Source organism: Pan paniscus, chromosome 8, assembly GCF_029289425.2.
Source record: "Pan paniscus chromosome 8, NHGRI_mPanPan1-v2.0_pri, whole genome shotgun sequence".
NCBI classification, from domain to species: domain Eukaryota; kingdom Metazoa; phylum Chordata; class Mammalia; order Primates; family Hominidae; genus Pan; species Pan paniscus.
The window spans coordinates 14,616,275-14,626,522 of record NC_073257.2 but is presented as its reverse complement, the minus strand read 5'-3'; the positions used below and the strand labels follow the sequence as shown (position 1 = coordinate 14,626,522).

Here is a 10,248-nt window from a genome sequence, read left to right as displayed (position 1 = left end):
CCTGCTAACTCAAAGTTTTATTTCCTTCCATTGGTCTTAAAATGCATTTATCAAAATCACTCTCAAAGTATCATCATCATATATACATTTTTTGAAATGGAGTCTCGCTCTGTCACCCAGGCTGGAGGGCAGTGGCGTGATCTCAGCTCACTGCAACCTCCACTTCCCAGGTTAAAGCAATTCTCCTGCCTCAGCCATCCTAGTAGCTGGGATTACAGGTGTGCACCACCACACCCAGCTAATTTTTGTATTTTTAGTAGAGACAGGGTTTCACCATGTTGACTAGGCTGGTCTTGAACACCTGACTTCAGATGGTATGCCCACCTCGGCCTCCCAAAGTGCTGGGATTACAGGCATGAGCCACTGCTCCCAGCCATATCATCATATAAATAATCAGTTGTAATAATGTTGACTAATAACCATATTCTCTATCTTGTGAATGCTTTACATAAATTATCAAAAGCCTACAAATCTGTGTTATTATGATTCCAATTGTACATATCAAAATTTCAAGTCACAGAGAGGTTACCCAAGACCACACAATAATCCAGACTCACTTTAACTAATTACATGGGAAAATGCTTTTATTGGACACCTGGGGACTCACACTTTGACTGAAACCTGAGGAACAGGAATGGAAGACGCAGAGATCAAGAGCATTCCGGGGTTTGTGAGCAAAGAAGACAAGAACCGTCCTGAGACAGAAGTCACCTCCACAGCTCTGATGGGGACCTGCTGATGCCACATCACTTGGTCCATGCCTGGAATTCTCCCTGAAACACATAGGATTGGCCAAGTTTGGTCAGACATCTCTGCTCAGAAGGGGAGATGAAATTTCTGTTTTCTTTAACTTTTAACCCCCATGCTATCATCTCTACTGTGCAAATATGAAAACTTTGGCTTAGAATAAACTGGTTCAAGGGGACAGACCTAATTAACAGCAGAATGAAGATTCACTCATGACAGGCTGAATCCTCATCCATGTGTTTATTTCTATCATTTTCCCAATTCAATGGCGGATTTGTGTTTTCTCCTTCATTAATAGTTTAAAGCAAAGCGATGCTCTTCTAAAAAAGAAAATGCAAATGTAGCAATGGCCCACATTTGTCATTAACTGAGAGGTGTATCTCATAACACCACCCTATGTAGGCTTGTAGCTACTTGTCAACAAAGGGCCTGGAATTAATTTATTCCTTGAGGAGCGTTCTTATTCCCTTGACATTTTGTTCTTCTGTCTGCACCTCTGGGCACTTTCTTTGAATTCTCAGGAGCACAACTTTCTAAGTCACTCAAGCTGACATCCTTCATGAGCTGCCAAAGGCAGAGAAATAAACGCTTTTACTATTGAGGGGTCTCACAATGTGCTTTTTGAAGAAAAGCAAAGCTTTACATTGTATGGAAGTAAAAGCAAATCACTTTGTGTAGGAAAAAAATTCCTCAGAAAAAAGGAATAAAAATGCAATGTTAACAACTCCATTTTATGGATTTCAAACTTAACCCATTTAGCCATTGTGTATAATAAGAGGTATAACAAAGAGACCTGTTTAGCAGTGAAACTGAGTATCAAATGTTTAACCCCGCTTTGAAATGGAGTATTTTTTTTCAATGTTACTAAAAACAAACGTGATTGTTAGTTGGATCAGCTAAATACAGCTTCTCAGAAACAAATAATTTAATTATTTCAGGCAAAATAAAATTTTATGAAACAGTATTATTCTATAATAGTATTATTCTATCTAAATGTAAGTTAAATAAATGAATTCTATACAAATTATTTACAAATAAAAAAACCATGTTGCTCAAAAAGTGCAGTTATTACATTCTCAATTTCCTAGATATTGGTGGTAGAGGATAGAGGACAGACATATCTGGTTCAGAATTATAAAATTATTTGTAAAGTCCGAGAGTGAGTTTGTTCATTTTTATTTATGTTAATCTAATTCATTTTTATAACAGTTTTAGGTTTACAGAGAAATTGAGAAAGTGGGACCAGAGCTCCCGGTCCCCTGCACCTAGGCTCTCCCATGACCCGCATCTCTCATGAGTGAGGTGCATTCGTCTCAATGAACCAATATTGAGACACTAATGTTGACCAAAGTCTACACTTTATTCACAGGTATGTGAATTTCCCCTACTGTCCTTTTGTTAAGCGTGTGTAGCTAATCAGACATGAACAGGGCAGAAGGAGGGTCCGGACAGCCCACCAGGAAAGTCAGGTGACCATCAGGTGACGGTCAGGTGGTTGTCACACTGCCCCTTCAACATAATAATAGGTCACAGCCAGTGTCAGAGAATGGTGGTCTCCCTATGGACAGGAAACACCTGAAACTGGTGATCAGCAGCTGCCAGATAACATCTCAGGAGTGCAGCCAGTGGGCTCAAGCGTGTGCATTAAGAGGCAACGTGGCGGAGGATGACCTTCCAGGGGCATTTGGGTGCTGAGGACAGAACGCCTCAAATGCGCATGTGCATGACTCAAGTAAACACACTGCACATGCGCCGCTCTGTGGCGCTGGCAGCCACTGCGCATGTGGACAGCCCACCCCAACGGAAGAATCGGGGGGAAGGGACGCAAGACCCTGGAAATATCCCAACATATAAAACCCCAAGTCAGAGGTCAAACCGCGCACTTGTCCTTCAAGCCACCTATTTGGGCCTCTTCCAAATGTACTTTTCTTCCCTTCGTTCCTGCTCTAAAGCTTTTAAATAGACTCTCACTCCTGCTCTAAAACTTGCCTTGGTCTCTCCTTCTGCCTTATGCCCCCAGTCGAATTCTTTCTTCTGAGGAGGCAAGAATTGAGGTTGCTGCAGACTCGTGAGGATTCACCATCCGGAACACTTTTGCGGCTCCAGGGTCCCATTCAGGATCCCACATGACATTTAGTTGTCATGTCCCCTTAGGCTGCTCTTGGCTGTGACAGTTTCTCAGACTTAACTTGATTTTGGTAATCTTGACAGTTTTGAGTGGGACTGGTTGTATATTTTGTCCGATGCCTCTTTGCTGAAATGGAATTTATGTTTTCTTCATGATTTGACTTGGGTTAGGGGGCACTGTAGGAACAGCACATAGAAAAGGGGCCATTCTCCTCACATAGCAGAGGCCGCATGCTCACGCGTTCATCACTGTTTTTGCTGACCTCCATCGCCCGGACGAGCAGCACCTCTCAGGCTCTCACCCAAGGCTGTTCCTCCCCTCCCGCCTGCGGCTGCCCTGTGCCCCGGGAAGAAAGTCACTGTGAAGGGCCCATGCTCGGGAGCCGGGTTACGATTGCCCTTCTGGAGGACAGAGCCTCTGCGGAAATAACTTGGATTTTCTTATGCATGGGGGCTGTATCTCTTGTCCCCTATTTATTTATTTATTCAATTATATCAGTGTGAACATATAAACACTATTTTATACTTTGGGTTATAAACCAGTACTACCTCACCCTGTTGCTCAAAGTGGCTCAGCTTTGGCCATCAGGAGCTCTTCTAGCTGACTCTTTATCCTTTGACATCCCCATCAGTGTGTGTGTGTGCACATGCATATGTGTGCACATGTGTGCATGCCTGTGGATGAGCATGTATTTCTGTGTGTGTATGTGTGCATGTGCATGTATGTGTTACGCACGTGTATGCATGTGTGTGTGTGTAAGTGTGTCTGATTGTGTGTGTGTGTGTGTGTTCAGCCCTATCTTTCCTTCTGGCACTACAAGATGCTCTAGGATAAGCCTGCATATTTCTTGTCCTGGTTCTAGAATCAGCCATTACCCTAAAACTTCCTGCCTACTTTACTGGGGATTGGTATTAGAAACCAAGATCTGGGCACTGGGTGTGCTTGTCTCCCTTGAGTGTCTTTGCTTCTAGGCCTTCTCAGCCAACAGAGCAAAGGTTCATGTGTGTATATTGATCATATTATAAGTCACACACAAATGAGTGAACATTTCTCTCTGTACCTGTGAGTGTCTATATTAAGCACAGGTAGGTCCATCCTGGTGTCTCCAGCTCTGCTCCATCACCCCATGGATTGCTCTCCTGCCTCATCCTCATTCCTGCAGTGAGAAACCTGCCTTCCCCACCCACCGTCCCGTCATTGAATTCCTCAGTTCCAGTTAAACCCGCTGTGATGAGCAATCTCATGTCGCACAACATTATCAACTAGAGTACGCTTATTCTGTGTACTTTTCACCTTTAGTTTTACAGACTCTATTTTTTCCGAAAATTACAGAGTTTTGTACCTGTTCTCTATTTTTGTTTTTAACTTAAAAAAATTTCTGTAACTTCCAGTTGAAATGTCATTGTAGGTCCATAAGCAAGGTCACTGTCTGTTCCAAACAAACATTACACGTTGACATTAAAATAAACTTGTCTTAAAGAAGCATTATACTTTGAGAGGTGAAAGAAAGTGGGCAGAGACTTTGTCAGGATCTGGGAGCTGGATTTGGAATATCCCTCAAACCTCCACAGACTGTGAAGTGCATTTCTAAGACCAGGTTTTGAGCTTGAACATGAGAGGGCTGAGTGAGAGATTTAAACACAAACAAACTGCTAGGGAAAGAAGAAACACAAAAGATAAAGCAAAGGAAGTTGAAGCAAGGGGACAAGACTTAGAAGAGAAATAATGCCACTGTGGTTACAAAAATCAACAAATAATATTGAATAAATTCAAAATTACTTTAAACAGTGCTTAGCATACTAAAATAGGTGAAATACTTTAAACTACACAAACAGGAAATTATCACACAGAACAAAAGGGCAGACATAAATGCAGAAGAGCATGAAAAGTAGTCTTTTAGAAATCTGGAAACTAGAAAGTATAGATGGAAAACAACATTAACTCAATAAATGCCATCAAAAGAGAAATTACTGAATTTGAATATAATATGAGGAATTCCAATGAAGTAAATGCATTCCTATTGAAATATACCAACTTTTTATCTTTTTATCAATTGTTTCTTCTCAAAATTTTAATCATAGTTATTTTTAAGTCTTTCCCTGTTAACTGCTTCTTTCCACATCTAGTATGAAAACCAGAAATAAAATTCTAAGGCCCCCTAACCATCTGAATGGACCTCTCCTCTTGGCCAAGGGCATTCCAAAGTTAATCTGAAAAAATAGTTCAGCCATGAAGGAAGGGAGGATCAGACACGCCTCATTATACTCCCTTTTGAAATCCAGGAAAAGCTGACCAGCATTAACATCAATACAGATCTTAAGTCTGGTAAGAAACATTTACAACCTATTCTCTCTGAAGCCTGCTACCTGGAGGCTTCATCTGTCTGCCTGATAAAACCTAGGTCTCCACAACCCCTTATAACCCAGACATTCCTTTCTACTGATAATAACTCTTCCAAGCAATTGTCAATCAGAAAATTTTAAAATCCAATCATGACCTGGAAGTTCCCCCACTTCAAGTTGTTCTACCCTTCCAGATGGAACCAATGTACATCTTCCATGTATTTGACTGATATCTCATGTCTCCCAAAATGTCTAAAATAAAATGAGGCTGTACCCTGATCACTTTGGGGACATCTTCTCAGGATCTCCTGTGGGCTGTGTCATAGGCCATTCTCGGATTTGGCTCAGGCCTGTCATCCCAGCACTTTGGGAGGCCAAGATACCTTTTTTAAAATTTGTTTATTAAACAAAACATGTCATTCTTTTTGGCAAAGTGCCCTATGAAATAACATTTAAAATAGAGTCTTTCTCTAAGGTGGAGTTCATTGTGTCAAGGGTGCCCTGAAGCTCTCGGGGGTGCTAGAAATTGAATGTATATTGCTCTGCATGGTGTACATGAGTGTGCACGTAAAAATGTATTTGTCTGTACTCTGAAGATTCGTGTTCCATGCTGGCTATATCACATCTTATTTTAATAATAATTAATGAACAGATAAATCAGAAGAAAATGTGCTTAATAATTTACAATAAACTTTTCCTATTTGTCAATGGCATTGGTATCAGTAAATAATTCAATTGTAATTAGACACACAACATTTGTATTAGAAAGACCACAAAATGGAACGACACCTGGAAGGAATGTTTTTCGTGTCCTCAGAAAACAACAACAAAAAATCATTTCAAACTGCAAATTAATTATCTGAGTTCCGACGAATGAATGATTATCAAATCATAAGAATACAATTGCATATCCTGACATAAACAGGGTAGCTTTTTTACAAATCATTTTAATTTTTCTCCTGGAAAGTACACATACAAATGAGAATAACAATGACAGCAAAACAAACCTGTGTATTCAACTGAGTGAGAGAGGGAGGAAGCTCAAACCTCTGGGTATGTGTAATAGTTTACCAAAGAGCAAAGCTGGCAGGACACATGCAGGAATGGAGAGGGACGCCTGGAGGGGAACGAGACCTGGGACAGGGCAGTGGCTCCCAATCCTACACACTTCTGGTACAGTGCAGGGGAGCCCCAAAGCGGGCAGAGCCTGGGAGGATTCTTGGCTTCCTTCAGGAAAGAATGCAGGGGCAAGGTGGTGGTAGAGTAGAAGGTAGAGTACAGCTTTCTTAAAGAGGCAGTGTTACAGCTCTGATGACAGTACAGCTAGTGACTGCTCCTGCAGGGCTACCCCATAGACAGAGAGCAGCAGCTCAGGGCAGGGCCACAGTCCTATTTATACCCACTTTCGATAACATGCAGATCAGGGGCTGGTTTAGGCAGAAATCTCTAGGGAAGGGGTAGTCCTTTTGGGGTCCCTGGGTCATCCTGAGTATTGCCCTGGTGATGGTGAACTGACAGGGTGCACTGGTGGACGTGCTGTTGGAAAGCTGTTTTTGTCTCAGCCCTGTGTTAGATGGTCCTCAGTTTGGTCCTGTGTCCGAACCCCACCTCTGGAGTTGGTCCTGCCTCATATCTCAGCATCAGGAAGTGTTCCTTCCCAGAGGCAAGGATCCCACTTCCTGGAGGAACTGCTGGGTATTGTGGTACACTGCAGACATGCTGATTAGAGAAAGGAGGCTGATTAGAGAATGGATATTTCCAGAATCAAGGAGGCCAGAGGGAGACCCTCAGGCACAGCAGCCTTCTCTCCAGAACATGACTGGAGGGCAGCAGCCACCTTGGAGGAGATACTAGGGCCGGATGCAGAAACTCTCATGAATCGAGTGTGGCTACGAGAAACAGTGTCTCTGGACACAGAAGCCCCCGGACAGAGAAGCCCCCGGTTACATAAATGAGTTTTTGCAACAGGAGTAAATATCTAAGGAAGCTGATGAGCTGAGAAATCTGGAAGTTCTTTCCATCACTGTCTCTCCATGACTGTGCTTCTCAGAGCAAGTTTAGGAAAATGAAACTTATTTATGTGTGAATTTTAAAAATAAATAAACGTAACTTCTACAAACGTGGTCTAGGACAGGCTTGTTCAACCTGCAGGCCACATGCAGCCCAGGACAACTTTAAATGTGGCCCAACACAAATTCATAAACTTTCTGAAAACATTATGAGATTTTACTGTGATTTTTTATTAGCTCATCAGCTATTGTTGGTGTTAATATATTTTATGTGTGGCCCAAGACGATTCTTCTTCTTCCAGTGCAGCCTAGGGAAGCCAAAAGATTGGACATGTCTGGGTTAGGACATTCTGTAAGAAAGAGAAGTAATGCTCCTTTATATATTAGAAACATGCAAAAAAAATCCACAGAGAAAATAAAATTACAATCCAACACTCCAACGTGAATTGAGAAAAACGTTATTATAACACAGTAAAAGTCAGACAAATACAGCACAATGTAGAAATGTAAGATCTAAGAAAGGACAGTTTGACAATAGGATTTGATGTCTGCACAATGTGGAAAGGTGAAATAAGGGCTGATGGTCTTAGAAAAAGTGTAAAAAAAGGCAAAATCATTTCAGGAATGAAGGCTGGACCTGAGAAGCTCAGGGAGGGGGTGAACCATCACCACCACCACCAACCTCAGCCTCACAGTAAGTCCTGGGGGCTGGGATGGGAACGGTGGATGGACCCAAACAGTAGGGATCCCAGACAACAGATATACAAGAAAGCAAGCTGGTGCAATGGACAACTAATTTAAGTTATTCAAAAAGACAACCAGTGCAGGGAAACAGAATAACGATTTAATGTAAAATTCAAAATATATTCTTAAGATAGAAGGCTTAAATCTGCTTCTTGAAAGAGCACACCGTGGTCTACTGAGAACTGAGCAAAATAAATATGACCATTGAGCTCATGGATGTACAAAGTAGAAAAACTATGTGACAATTAAGAAAAAGGCTTTTGAGGAGCAGACAAAAAGCTCACATAGAATTTGAGGGAGGGAAAATACATCTTTCGTCAAGTGTTGACAACCACCTTTGATGACAACTGCACAGGTGCTTGTGGAAAAGAGGTTGCAGTGAGGATCTCATACACAGGAAAGTACCTTTCAGCTCTAAAGGCTACGCCCATAGAGTGATAATCAAACAGGAAATTGAACATTGTTCTCAGGAATACCAAGCATTGCTCGGGAATACCAAACATTGCTCGTAGGAATACCGAACTTTGCTCGCAGGGATACCGAACTTTGCTCATAGGAATAACAAGCGTTGCAAACAGGAATACAAAACGTTGCTCCCAGGAATACCGAGCATTGCTCCCAGGAATACAGAACGTTGCTCCCAGGAATACGGAACGTTGCTGCCAGGAATACCGAACGTTGCTCCCAGGAATACCGAATATTGCTCCCAGGAATACCAAAGTTTGCTCCCAGGAGTACCGAACGTTGCTCCCAGGACTATCGAGCATTGCTCACACAAGCCTTTTTGAGAAAATTGCTAGAGAAAGAACTGAAACCACCAAGTGAGGACAGGAGTTTTTAAGAAAATAAAATACTGCCAATGAGCACTAAATAGGCCTAAGGTCAGCCTCAAACAAAAGCAAAGGAGAAAATGAGTGGAATTACGACCATTTCATTGTATTTTCCAGCAGTGCAATTAGGCAACAAAAATTGGGAGAAGAGGTAAAGAGAGATTTTTTAAGATGAGTTAGTTCATGTATTTCTTATTTTGAAAATAATTATTCTCATGCAGTAACAATGCAATCACACGAAACACAACAAATACTGTACAATAATGTAAAATTATAATGACTTTAATAATAAATATCACTACTTAAATCCTATATAAAATATGAGCAAACAGGACCCAGCATTAAAGTAACAATACATCACAACCATGTGAGATTTAGTCCAGCAGTGAAAAGATAATGTGATGTTAATACATTCCTCATATTAATAGAACTAAGAAGAAATATAGCATGATGCTTATCATGCAATTAATAACAATTCATGACTATATTTAGAGAAAGTACTCAACATAGAAGGCTGTGGATATAATAGAAATGGAATTAAATACATTTGTTTTACCCCTAAATAATATCATCAAGCTTTATGAATTAAAACTTAAAACATTTCTTCTAAAATCATAGACAAAACAGACATTTCCAGTATTATCATTATTTAATGAAATAAGAGAAGCAGACAGGAGAAAAAACATGATGTAGTAATTCCCATTTAAGGGAATTTATCATGTAGAAATTCTTGCAACTGCACTGTGACAGTTCATTTTATGCGTCAACTTGAAGGATATTTTTGAATGGGATTAGCATTTATTTATTTATTTAATTTTATTTTTGCAGATCACTACTAATTACATAGAAGCTACTAGCCAAAGCCAAAATCAATGAGGTTCATACAAATAAGAATCAAATGCCATATTCAAAGCTGTAACAGGATATCCTCATGCCCAAGCGATGAAGGCTGGGGTGAGTACGTCTGAACATTTTATTTCAAGTTGTTAAAGAGCTTTGGGGCCGCACGATGGTCCCTTGCATCCAGGAAATCAAAGAGCTCCTACGTGCAATCCTCCCCTGTGTGTGATGGAGAGATACAGGCTCATGGCAAATTTGCGTGTCGTCCTTGTGCAGGGGCCATGTTAATGTTCTTTGTGTTCTTTTGACCTTACTGCATATGCTGCTGAAGCCAACCCGAGATGAACGTTTAAATCAGTGAACGCTGAGTCAGCAGATTGCTCCACTAATGGGGGTGGGCCTCATCCTATTAGTTAAAATCTTGAATAGAACGAAGACTGACATCCCCGGAGCAAGAAAACTTCCCCAGCAGAAGGCACTCAGAGGACACCGCAGCCCAGGCTCCCCTGCAGCCCACGCTGGATAGTGCCAACTCCCCAGGTTCCACAATCACATGAGCCAATTCCTTGTCATCTCTGTCACCTATCTATCTACCTATCATCTACCTA

At 41.2% G+C, this 10,248-nt stretch overlaps 1 non-coding gene across 1 annotated transcript; it reads right to left on the bottom strand.

Annotated features, from left to right (window-relative positions):
* Positions 1-9,871: 9,871 nt before the first annotated feature.
* Positions 9,872-9,976, bottom strand: LOC112441059 (U6 spliceosomal RNA). Its single transcript, XR_003029040.1, has one exon. It is a non-coding gene; the product is annotated as a U6 spliceosomal RNA (small nuclear RNA).
* Between the last annotated feature and the right edge of the window lie 272 nt (positions 9,977-10,248).